At 40.6% G+C, this 13,038-nt stretch overlaps 1 long non-coding RNA gene across 1 annotated transcript in view; it reads right to left on the reverse strand.

The window, feature by feature from the left end:
- Positions 1-243: 243 nt before the first annotated feature.
- The window catches only part of LOC128142370 (uncharacterized), a 34,057-nt gene continuing 21,262 nt past the window's right edge, over positions 244-13,038 (reverse strand). Inside the window, exon 4 of the long non-coding RNA XR_008235369.1 lies at positions 244-422. This is a non-coding gene — a long non-coding RNA (uncharacterized LOC128142370). The remainder of the gene's footprint in view (positions 423-13,038) is intronic.

Consider the following 13,038-nt stretch of genomic DNA (forward strand, 5'->3'; position numbering starts at 1 on the left):
CTACACAGAGGGGCATAATGGACATCGCCAGTGCTAAATGAGGGGAGAGGAACAACACAGCTGAATAACTACGATCTTAAATAGGGATAAGCATTTCCACCTTATTATTTTCTCTATTTACAAGTGCTATTTTTTCCTATCTGTCTTTTCACTCAGTCCTCAGAAAATTGGCTGATTTCTTGGACACCTTTTTGGGAAGATGGTCTCAAAGGCAGATTTATTCAAATGTGTAAAGAAGAGAAGAATTTAGCTGGCAGACAACAGGTTAACACAGCTGAAGTGACAGGAATGCTTGCATTTATGTTGACAAAGAAGCAAACAGGGCTGGCATACAGATGGAGATAAGAAAGTAGTACATTTGCTTCTGAAGAGAACAGTGTTCATAAGCAAGTAAAACCTGGAGCTGTGGAGATCTTTGAAAGCTGAACGTGCGAGGAAAAAAATAATTAGGACAAATTAAAGTATTGGAAAAATAGTCTCAGAGATACAGTTATATTAGTTATAGACTGTGGAATAACATATCAAACAGTACCTTTCTTCAGTCATTTAAAAGTAGAATGTAACAAAAATATCAGAAATATTTATGTATATATGTAATATATAAATGACAATGTAAGAAATAATACACATTTGTATTCTTTATTACAAATGAAAATATAAATATGACATAAATCATGCTTTGATATATATTCTTAATATAAACATATTTTTATATTTCTCATAAAATTCCAGAACAGAGCTTATTTATATTCAGTGGTCAAAATGGAAAGCTAGAAGTCCCCCCACCTCATTGAAAGCTATTCATCAATGTCCAAAAAGTGTCAGTATCCGTGATTATGGTTCTGAGAAGTGCTGGGAAGGCATCATATATCAGCCCGTTTTGATCAGTGGTTATATTGCCTTCAGTTATAAACTACAGCAGTTCTTTCTCCAGCTGCAGGAAGGAACTTACCGCGAAGCAGCTGCTATTCTAAGATTTTCATCTGAATTGTTGCTGCTCCCATTTTAGCATGCAGCCTTTGGATAACATTTGGAAAATCAATCTTTTGGCTGTGTATCCAAACCAAACCTAACATGTTGAGATTTGTCCTTCACCATAGATGTGCATTTGTTTTATCAGTCACATCAGTTAGAGTACTTTTAATTATTGTAATTATTCAGTAATAACCTCATGTCTGACAAGAGAAAGGATACCACTGCATATTGAACCCCTTATCCAAAAGTAGGAAAGTTATTGAGTGAGATCTATTTTAGGAAGAGGAAAAGAGCAGATGAAAGGCGATATTCAATGCCCTTCGTAATAGATTTATAGCTTAGTAACAGATTAATAGCTATTAAGATAAACACACATGTATGAGTCCCGAATTCTGATACTACTTTCCTGTTTGTGAATTCCATTTAAATGTGTAACTTTATCAAACTTTAACAAAGAAGACAGGCTTTTTTAAAGTCCCACTTCCAGTACTTCTGAAGTTTCACTTGAAGCACTTGATTAAAAAACATTTACTGAGGACAATCTTTCTCCATGGGAGCACAATGAAAGAATTGACCAAACCAATTTCACTCTAATTTGAGAATGCAGTGGTAATACCTTTCTGCTGAACCTGATCTGTCTCACCTTGTACCCTACTGTGTTGGGGATGGGGAAAGAATGTGTTTGAGCACATGTCTAATGGGCTTGAATGGTGTAGGATTGAAACCTATTCTGGTAATGGAGCTTTATAAAAGGCTCCATGGTCTTTGAACCTGGCTCTTTTCCAAAGCAGAGGGGCACTGTTGTAGTTTGCTTGTCATTTCTGCACACTAAATAAAAATGAAATCAGACTCCAAAGTAGGTCCTTTCCAGATCACCTTTGAAAATCACCGAAGCTTACTAGCAGGGGGCAGCAATGGAGGAAATTAGAGGCCAAAGTGTTTATTCCAAATACATTGCACAGCTCTCACGAGGAGTAGAAGGGAGTAGCTGAACTAGCACAGGGCATAACAGAACAGTCAGAGGGAAGGAGAGTGTTCAAATAGTTAATGTTAGAGGTGAACAAATTAAAAAGCACATAGGCTTGTATGTGATTAATTTCCCTTCTGTTTGTGAATTGTTAGCAAACATATTTACAGAGGTTCGTATTTCTTGCTGCACACAACACACACAAATTTGTGCAGCTGAAAAAGAACAGAAATTCAGTCTAAATATGTGCATTGAAAAGGGTATAATTTTTTTTGCCATTTCATTTCTACTTCAGAGAGGTTTTGAGCAGCTAAAAAGGCAAACCATCCAAGGCATGGGACACTGTAATGGTGCTTTTCACTCTGCTAAGCACTGAAGTCCAGTCCTGCCAGCACTAAATCTGGTGGAATGAACCATGCCCTGAAGCTGATCTTGCAAGATATAGACCTTCACATCCCACCATGCAAAACAAGAGAAGCTCAGCACCTCTTCTGAACCCATGGCTCCCTCTCCTGCTTTACAGATGCCTCCCTGGACTTCAGGAATTTTTCTTTGCACGTACTTTCTAATTGCAAAGCTGGACTGAAACAAGTGTTTTAGAGTGTTTTTGGACAGCAAAGCAAAACAAACAGATTAAGGTAAGGGTCCAGGAAGCAGAAGGTTATCAACAGTCTTGTGCCTTTGCCTAGTCAGAACTGAATGTTAAATCCTCAATTGCCTCAGATCATGTGGATCATGGGCTATAATCAGTCATCTCCAGACCATCCACAAAAGAAGCTTTTCTTCATGCTGGTCTTTTTCTCTTGTTCATACAAACTGGCAAGTTTGTATGGAAAGCTACTGCATTTAGGCATCCTATTAATTGAAAATTACAGCTTCAGGGAACAAAAGTGGGTCATTTCAGCCAAAATGGAAAAAATACTGGTTTTGTTTTTGAAAAGCTAGCCATTTAAATTATCTTAAGTGATGATTTTTTGGTAAATATTGTTGTTTTCTTAATGTTAAAAACCTGAATAGCTGAGTTAGTTACACATTTCCTTTTGGGTCAAAGCAAAAGAGTATTTATTTTGTTTTTTTCCTTCCCTACACCACCAAAAAAAAATATTCAGAAAACTCCAGTACAGCTGTAATACCAGACTCTGTCCAGTGTAAAACAAATCACAGACTGAATGTCACCTCATATGACGAAAGACAGAATTTTATACCTGCTAGCACTAAGTTGGCCCTTTATTATAAATGGAGCTTAATGTTATAATACCATATCAACTTTCTTCCTTTTGTCCTGTCTGCATTAATTGCAGAGCCCTTTTGAAGAAATGAGTGTGGTGCCAATTACTACAAAAAATCTGTGAAACTCTGATTCATACCTGTGATTCAGGGGACCATGCTTATCTTCAATTTCTTTGAAAGCAAAAATCAAGGGGAGATTGACGTTTCATTCCCCTTCTCTTTTAGATGCAAGTACATTAGAACATTATCTATTTCTAATGTGACTCATAAAAATCATGTTTCAAATCATAATGTTGTGCTCTTTGTGACAGAAGCAGTGTTATCTTCTACAGGGCTCTGTGAAAAAAAATAATGAACAAACCCTTAACTCCACTAAGCTTGTCTGCTGTTGCATTTTTGTTACCATTTGGTAGTTCTGACCTTTCTAAACAGAGTCACTAATTTGCATGAAAATTAGTGGGGATCTGGGCATTGTCCCCATTCCAGAAGTCATGCATGAAATATTGCTGCGCCACTGACTTATAAGCCTACAAGCCATTTTCCAAGGCACTAAAGAAAACGCCATTACGGAAGGAAACTGAGAGTGGGATGGAGTAGTAAATAAGGTTAGGAGACCAGCAGAGGGAGAGCGCATTAATTTTCTAGCCCACATTTTTTGTTGTGAGTTAAGTTATTTCATTAACCCTATTTTGTTCGTAAGCAACTATTAGACTCTCCTGTTACTTCTTGATTTTAATGACCAGGCAAGGATCAGGTGCCTGGGGTTTGAAGGCAGATTTGAATGCTGTGAAGGAATGCAGTAGAGGTTGTCACCTTTGCCCTTCTCCTCTCCATTTTTGTTTCAAATGTAGCTGTTGGAAACAGTCAAATCGCTGAAGAAACACACAAGCACAAAGGAAATGCAGGGCAGGAATTAAGGTCAATGATTATCTGCTGCTTCTACAGTAATTTTCACCTTTTTGAAATGAGCCCAAAGTGGTGCTAAACTGCTATCAAGGCCAAGCAGTATCAATTCACATCCACTCTGTGCTCACGCAACTCTCTGCAAGAGGTGGAAAGTACCAGAGGATCAGGGCCCTAATCTCTTTATCCTAGTCAATTCATGACGTGCCTTAGACAAATTGCCAAGCCGCGGCCCACTCCCGCTGAGCCCGCAGAGGGCTAAGCCATGCTGTGAATGGAACATATGGCCCTTCTGACAGCACTTAGGCTGTAATCAAGTCTCAGCATGACAGAAGGATATCTCTTAGATCCATTATATATAGACTTCAGCTCAACTGTTCCTGTTTGTTGCTCTGTCTTTTATAAACTAGGAAGGATTTTCAGTTCGATAAGCAGGATGCACATCCCCGCGCGTTATGGTCTGAAACATGCTACGTGTTTATATTCACAGCGAGGCTCTGCAGGCGTGACAGAGCAAGTTGTTTAGCCTCAGCTTTCTGCAAACACAGCATTACTCATAAGAGGCAGACACTGCCAGCCCTTCTTGGTGCTCAGGAGTCCCTAGGTCACAAGGGAAAGACAGCACTGCTTGTGACCATATGAAGGTCACAGAGCCGTATACAAGACAAGGCCTCAAAGATGAAAAATTCAAGTGAGAATCCTTGGGTCACAGATACAGTCATACTTTTCCTGGCCGTTGGGAGAGGAGACGCTGAAAGTTCGGCTTTATACACTGCTAAGCTGATCTGATGGCTGACTAATATCAAAGGCTCCCCAAAGCTTGTAGGGACTCTTAAAGACAACTAGCCATGAGGAAGGATGAAGGTCTCTTCCACATTGACTCACCTCCTGGCAGCTGGACATTAAAATGACCTATCTTTGCCCTTCCTGAAGGCTCTTAGGGTTCTAGCTGGAGATGATGGGCAGTTTGGGTGATGTTTCCTTTGGACAACAAGCTGAAGCAGAGTGGAAAGGAGGTCCCAGATTTCTCCTCAGTCCAGAGACAACTATAATAAATGTGCCAGGGCATTTGAAGGGATGTGGCAAACTATACTTCTGAGGCAGCTTGGTGTCCAGTCCAGATTGCCGCCAGTTTTCTCCACACGATAGTGCAGCTTTTTACTGCCTTTTGCTGTGGGCTGCGGTCAAAACCACAGTGTAGCCCATAAATAGTGTTTCCTTTCTAGTTCTTCTATGCAAGCCTGCACTGGCAACGTAGTTCTCCAAAGTGCTCCTGAGAGTTTCAAAAGATGAAAGAAATTATCTCCTATCCAAACATAATAACAATGGTAACGATAACATGCAAGCAGGTAAGGCTGTCACTTTAGTACAATGAACTATCCACTCTGATATGTTTTCATTTGGTGATCTATCTTTACAAGGCAATCCAAATGGGAAAGGAAAATGTAATAAAACAAAGGGATCAGAAAGGAATAAAAATTACAGGGAAGAAATAAAACAACAGCAGAACTTTAGGGGATAATATCAAAGAAAAAGATGCAGAGGGACAGTTCACACTGATGCCAGATGTCAGAAAAATCTAAATGCAGTCATACCTGCATGGTGCTCTTTGCCTACAGGTTGAAGTCAGACAGGACAAATTAGGCAGTGATAAGCACTTTCAGAAAAATGTGTAGGTGTCTGAGAAAATAGTTTGGAGTGAGAAGCTCAGAGGGAATTTCTGTTTCTGCAAGTCCTTGCATCTACTTTAGTAAGAGCCATTTAGAATGCTAACCCTAACTAGGGCTCACTGTAGAGATGGTTGAACTGAGAAGACTTTCTTGAGCAAAACCAAGTGCCCTGTGACGTGAAAGTTAGAGGTGACATGGTGTGTTCGCCCAAGGATGCCAGTTCAAACCTGGACTTGGCCTAGCGATAGTAGATGCTGCAAGAAGCCAAGGAAAGATCCCAAGAGGCCTGGGAAGATCACAAGAAACTGTCCCACAGCTTCTGTGGCCACAGGCCATAATTCAAAATGAGAGTGCTTCTTGCTCATTGGTGACCGACACAACTGATGTAGATTTTGACCTCACCTAATAGGAATGATGAAATGTATCACTAGTGCTTCCGGGCTCAGGCCAGTTCCTCTCCTTGCCTTGCAGATATGACCTTATGGAGAAGGTGAATGTGCAGGGCAGAGGAGGAAGCACAACTCCCATATAACCTATTTATCTAACCTAGCTTTCTGGGACACTCTAATGAATATTGCCCTAGCACTCCAGGGGAAAGAGCAAAAGCCACACTATCCAGCAAAATGGGAACAGAGACACTAATTTGTTTTTTGTGTGGTGATCACAAATGACAGAGCTGACCTTTCATGAACTGCAGTTATGGGCAGGGCTGCAGAGCCTAAAATTGAATTGGACAGCATGTCTGCTCAAGCTAATAATGCTGCTGGTACTTGTCAGTGGCCATGTCACTCCTGCTCTTGTAAACTGTGAACATAAACTTTGGTCTTGGGAAACTTAGTGACCCTCAGAGAGACACCTTCATAAAGCTTCACCAATATAAGATGAGTGCTGGTGATTTTTGATCTGTTGAGATCTTTTGGGGCAACCTTGTCTGGGTGAAAATGTTGTGACATGAAGTCATCAATAGAGTTAGGTAGCTGAGGACTAACTTTATCAAAGAGGGACCTGACTCTCTGTAGAAAGATCAGAACCTGGAAGAAGTGCTTGTAAACAGAAGCCTGTTTCTGTATTTGACAATCCAGATTTTACCTGATACAGTGGTGCTGAGGAGATTGGAACTGATGTGACGTCAAAGTGTTGAAGGAAAAACACGTCCCACATTGTATGGGAACCAAAAGCTATTTCTACCAAAAGGGATAAAAAAACCCCAAAACCATGAGGGAAAAATACAAAAAACAGAAAGAAAAAAGAACAAGCTATTAAGAGAAAATGCCTGGAGGGAAATAATTTATAGAACTGTTTGAAAATATTTTCTGCTAGGCAGTAAGTTTCCACTTGTGAATTAGTCCCATCTTTCATTACAAAGCAGTACCTTTCCATACAATGCTCTAATACCAAGTGCAAAATATATATCTCAATGTAGACTTTCTTCCAGGGATGTAGTCTTTGAAACTACCTTCGGCTTCATGGGGGTTATATAAGATAGGTTCCAAACCTCCAGACTGGATTTGAAGAAGCTCTTACAGATTCAGCAACTCACAGCTAAAACAGCAGACGACACATCAGTGGAGTTTGTCTGCATTCATCTGCTGGCAGAACAGTATCAGGAGTCAGGAACTGCTTTTAAGCAACCTGTTTGGGCTTTAGAGAAAACAACGAGGGGCAAAGAGTTCAGAGGCTGGATTCCTACCCCTGCTTTTGAGAACTGTCTAGAATGGTAATCCTACAAATCACTGATCTTGACTTGATTAAGATGTCTTTTTGCAACTGTCTCCAACTAATCTATGATAGATGCAACTGTCACAAACTTTTGCTGATTTATGGATTAACTCTTTCATCCCTCAGCAGGATGATTATCTCCATACAGCACATCTGGATGCAAAAAAAAAAAAAAAATCATTATATATTAGACCTGGAACACAGCAGGTATGGTTGTTCCAATAGCATTGACATGTCTGTTTTTGTAGAATAGAATCATAGAATCGTTTAGGTTGGAAAAGACCTTTAAGATCATCAAGTCCAACCATAAACCTAGCACTGCCAAGTCCACCACTAAACCATGTCCTTAAGTGCCACATCTACATGTCTTTTAAATATCTCCAGTGAAGGGGACTCAACCACTTCCCTGGACAGCCTGTTCCAATGCTTGACAACCCTTTCAGTGAAGAAATTTTTCCTAATATCCAGTCTAAACCTCCCCTGGCACAACTTGAGGCCATTTCCTCTTGTCCTATCACTTGTTACTTGAGAGAAGAGACCAACAGCCATCTTGCTACAACCTCCTTTCCGGGAGTTGTAGAGAGTGGTAAGGTCTCCCCTGAGCCTCCTTTTCTCCAGGCTAAACAATCCCTGTTCCCTCAGCTGCTTCTGATAAGGCTTGCTCCCTAGACCCTTCACCAGCTTTGTTGCTCTTCTTTGGACATTCTCCAGCACCTCAATGTCTTTCCTGTAGTGAGGGGTCCGAAACTGAACACAGTATTTGATGTGTCAAGTATAGGGGAACAATCACTTCCCTGCTCCTGCTGGCCACACTATTCCTGATACAGGCCAGGATGTCATTGGCCTTCTTGGCCACCTGGGCACACTGCTGGCTCATACTCAGCCAGCTGTTGACCAACACCCCTGGGGTCTTTTTCTGCTGGGCAGCTTTCCAGCTACTCTTCCCCAAGCCTGTAGCGCTGCATGGGGTTGTTGTGACCCAAGTGCAGGACCCAGCACTTAGCTTTGTTGAATCTCATACAGTTGACCTTGGCCCATCTATCCAGCCTGTCCAGATCCCTCTGTAGAACCTCCCTTCCCTCAAGAAGATCAACACTCCTGCCCAACTTGGTGGTGTCATCTGCAAACTTACTGAGGGTGTACTCAATCCCCTCATCCAGATCATTGATAAAATTATTAAACAGAACTGACCCCAATACTGAGCCCTGGGAAACACCGCTTGTGACCGGCCGCCAACCGGATTTAACTCCATTCACCACAATTCTTTGGGCATGGCCATCCAGCCAGTTTTTTACCCAGCAAAGAGTACGCCTGTCCATGCCATAAGCAGCCACTTTCTCCAGGAGAATGCTGTGGAAAATGGTGTCAAAGGCTTTACTAAAGTCTAGATAGGCAACATCCACAGCCTTTCCCTCATTCACTAAGTGGGCCACCTTGTCATAGAAGGAGATCAGGTTAGTCAAGCAGGACCTGTCTTTCATAAACCCATGCTGACTGGGCCTGATCACCTGGTAGTTCTGTACATGCCACGTCATGGCACTCAAGACGATTTGTTCCATAAGCTTCCCCAGCACCAAGGTCAGACTGACAGGCCTGTAAGTTCCCTGGATCCTCCTTCTGGCCCTTCTTGCAGATGGGCATCACATTTGCTAACTTCCAGTCAACTGGGACCTCCCCAGTTAGCCAGGACGGTTGATAATTGATTGAAAGTGGCTTGGTGAGCACTTTCACCAGCTCCCTCAGTACTCTTGGGTGGGTCCCATCTGGCCCCATAGACTTGTGTGTGTCTAAGTGGTGTAGCAGGTCGCTAAACCATTTCCCCTTGGATTACAGGGGCTTCATTCTGCTCCCTGTCCTTGTCTTCCAGCTCAGGGGGCTGCGTACCCACAGAACAACTGGTCTTACTATTAAAGACTGAGGCAAAGAAGGCATTAAGTACCTCAGCCTTTTCCTCATCCTTTGTCACTATGTTTCCCCCGCATCCAATAAAGGATGGAGATTCTCCTTAACCCTCCTTTTGTTTCTAATGTATTTATAGAAACATTTTTATTGTCTTTCACAGCAGTAGCCATATTAAATTCTAGTTAGGCTTTGGCCCTTCTAATTTTCTCCCTGCATAACCTCACAACATCCTTGTAGCTCTCCTGAGTTGCCTGCCCCTTCTTCCAAAGGTCATAAACTCTTTTTTCCTGAGTTCCAGACAAAGCTCTCTGTTCAGCCAGGCCAATCTTCTTCCCCACTGTCTTGTTTTTTGGCACAAGGGAACAGCCTGCTCCTGTGCCTTTCAGATTTCTTTCTTGAAGAATGTCCAGTCTTTCTGGACTCCTTTGGCTTTTAGGACTGCCTCCGAAGGGGCTCTGTCAACCAGTCTCCTAAACAGGCCAAAGTCTGCCGTCCGGAAGTCCAAGGTGGCAGTTCTGCTAACCCCCTTCCTTACTTTTCAAAGAATCAAAAAACTCTATCATTTTGTGTTTGCTATGCCCAAGATGTCCTCCAACCATCACATCACCCACAAGTCCTTCTCTGTTTGCAAACAACATGTCCAGCAGAGTGCCTTCCCTAGTTGGCTCACTCACCTGCTGTGTCAGGAAGTTATCTATCTTCCACATGCTCCAGGAACCTCCTAGACTATTTCCTCTCTGCTGTATTATATTTCCAGCAGACATCTGGTAAGTTGAGGTCCCCCATGAGAACAAGGGCTGGCAATTGTGAGACTTCTTCTTGCTCCTTATAGGATATTTTGTTTGTGTCTTCATCTTGGTTGGGTGGTCTATAACAGACTCCCACCATGATATCTGCCTTGTTTGCTTTCCCCTTGATTCTGACCCATAAACTCTCAACCCTATCATTACTATCATTAACCTCTAGACAATCAAAACATTCTGTAACATACAGGGCTGCCCTACCACCTCTCATTCCTTGCCTATCCCTTCTGAGAAGTTTATAGCCATCTATTGCAGCACTCTATTTGTGCGAGTCATCTCACCATGTTTCCATGATGGCAACTATATCATATTTTTCCTGCTGCACAGTGGCTTCCAGCTCCTCCTGTTTGTTGCCCATGCTGCGTGCATTGGTGTAGATCACATAATGAATTATACATTTTGTTAATGTGATAAAACAAATAAAAAACAAACTCAGGATACTTATATTCCCCAGTTAAAAGTGTGGCTTGGCTTAATTTTCTTAACATTGCCTGCTAGTATTGTGAAAAGTCTCTTTCCTAGGTTGGCATCACTACACTAGCAGAACCATTATGAGGTGTAGTTATGCCAATGTAAATTTGTTTTTGCTGGCTTTGCTTATAACATTTGGAAAGCCAGTGGAGAAAAAAAACAAACAAGCAAGCAAAAACTAGCTGTTGGTGGATGCCATATTTTTGCTAGAGCTAGATGAATGTAGATGAGCCTTTGAAAGAAATCTTACAAAAAAAGCATATGAATGTGTTTTCACTCTGGAACAGTACTCCTATCCATTCTAATTCTGTGAAAGTATAGTGCTTCAGAAGAGACCGTGAGTTCCATAAAATTCTTTTCCTTGTGTGGCTGAGCAAGTTTAGGCCTAAAAATGATTCCAATAATAAAGTATTTGGAAATTATATGGAATACTTTTATATATTATGTAATTTAAAATCTCTGTTTTCATGAAACAGTTAGTCCTAATAAATGGTGCCCTAGGAAAACAAGTATCTTCATTCTCTTGCTACGTTTTGCAGAATGGGTAGGTGACAGGTGATACCAGGCCGATTTGAGATCACTGTTCTGGAATTCCTGACCGGTTCTTCTTCGTTAATTCCTCTAGACCATTCTGATTTTCCCTGCACCCATACATTTGATAAGATCCCCATTTGTGATCCTCCCCCCTAACTATTCCACCCAAAAGTAGATTTGTATCCTTCTCAAAAAGACATATGTGCCGTATGGACCAAGAGAAACATGTCAAAGAGTTGAGCTGCTTGCAACACGTAAAAATATTCTTATTTCTCTGGCTGTCCTCCACATCTCCATTAAATGATTAAAGACCATATTTTAGTCCTGAATTTGTAAAATAATCTCTTGTTTATGTTTTCCCCTTGGAGATAAAAGTTCCACCTATTTGTCACTGGAAATTTGTCACTCAGCTAATTTTGTCATGGTTTCAGTAGGCTGAGATCAGCAAAATTAAGCCACTTTTATTTGCATGTTTCCAATACCTTTCTACAGGAAAAGAAGTAGTATGTTGCATTAAGTAGGAGTTTTATTTTTGTAACATTTTTTTCTCTCATTATCAATTCAGTGGTTAATTTTACATGCAGAGGTGTTGATTCTCTGTAATGCAATTCATCTTCCTTGAGTTTAGCTGCCACAATTAAAATAAATGCCCCAGGAATTGTTACTTTTTTTGGCTGCATAAAACATGGTCTTAGTGTATGCTTTATGGACTGATGTGCTAATTTTCATTAGTTTGGATGAAAGAAGATAGTTTGGTGTATGGCCTCTGTAGTTAAGAGCCAATTTATTTTAAGTTCAAGAGAAGACAAAGATTGTGCGTCATTTTTATATGTCTGGTCATCTAGTAGAGTTACAGTGCTAGGTGGGGTGGATGCAGAATATAATCCTGAGATATTTGGGAAAGCCTGCATTTTGAATGATTGGTCTACTCCCTGTAAAACCCATATTTGAATTAGCACTGGGTAAGAAACACTTTTCTTACTTATGAATATTTTCAAGATAAGCAGAAATTGCTGACAATGAAATATGATGAAAAGTCATACTTTAAGAAATGGCCATGAAACAAAAATTCTGAGTTGTGAAGTAACATGTGATAGTTTGGATCAATGATATAATTTTGTTTTGACAATTTCAACCTGTTTCAATTTGATTTCTTAGAAATATTTTACTGTTTCTACCCTAAGTTATATTTTGAACTGAAAAATATTGTGACCTGAAAATTGAAACCAGTTTTTGAAGGAGAAAACAACATATCATATTTTAATATATATTTTTCATTAGAAATGTTGCTTGATTGGAATTGATACTATTCTGTAGTTTTCCAGATGAAAAGAAAAAAAAAAATCCCCAATTCCTTCTGTTATCCCCTATTCCTTCTACTATGAGGGAGCCATAGGCAGTCACTAGGAACAAGGGCCTGCCTGCCTAATTTATAAATGTTCTGACGGTTGCTTTTAAGTGAAAATCAGCCATGAGGAAGTCTTACTTTTCCTCCTGAGATGATCCTTGCTGTGCCATCTGTAACTGAAGTTAAAAAAATGCAGCAAGTGGAGATAGAGTTCCTTCACTGCTTGGGCACATTACCCTTTCTGCATCATCTAAAAGTTGTCATTCTGCACTGTGTGACAGCACCATCTGGTTCAGAATATAATATCTCAGATATGGCCATTTCTAGAGCTAAATGTGCTGCCACCATATATAACGTGAGTGGTTTTTGCCTTTGTGCTATATCTTCAGAAATTGTAATGCTGATACTGTATCTTCAAATGGTCCAAAAAACCAGACTGTTTAAACAGAGGCAATGAATAATTCACATCAGAAACAGGGGAAAGCAAACAAACAAAAGTCAATGGGCATCTCATTT

This window comes from Harpia harpyja, chromosome 5, assembly GCF_026419915.1.
Source record: "Harpia harpyja isolate bHarHar1 chromosome 5, bHarHar1 primary haplotype, whole genome shotgun sequence".
Lineage (NCBI taxonomy): Eukaryota > Metazoa > Chordata > Aves > Accipitriformes > Accipitridae > Harpia > Harpia harpyja.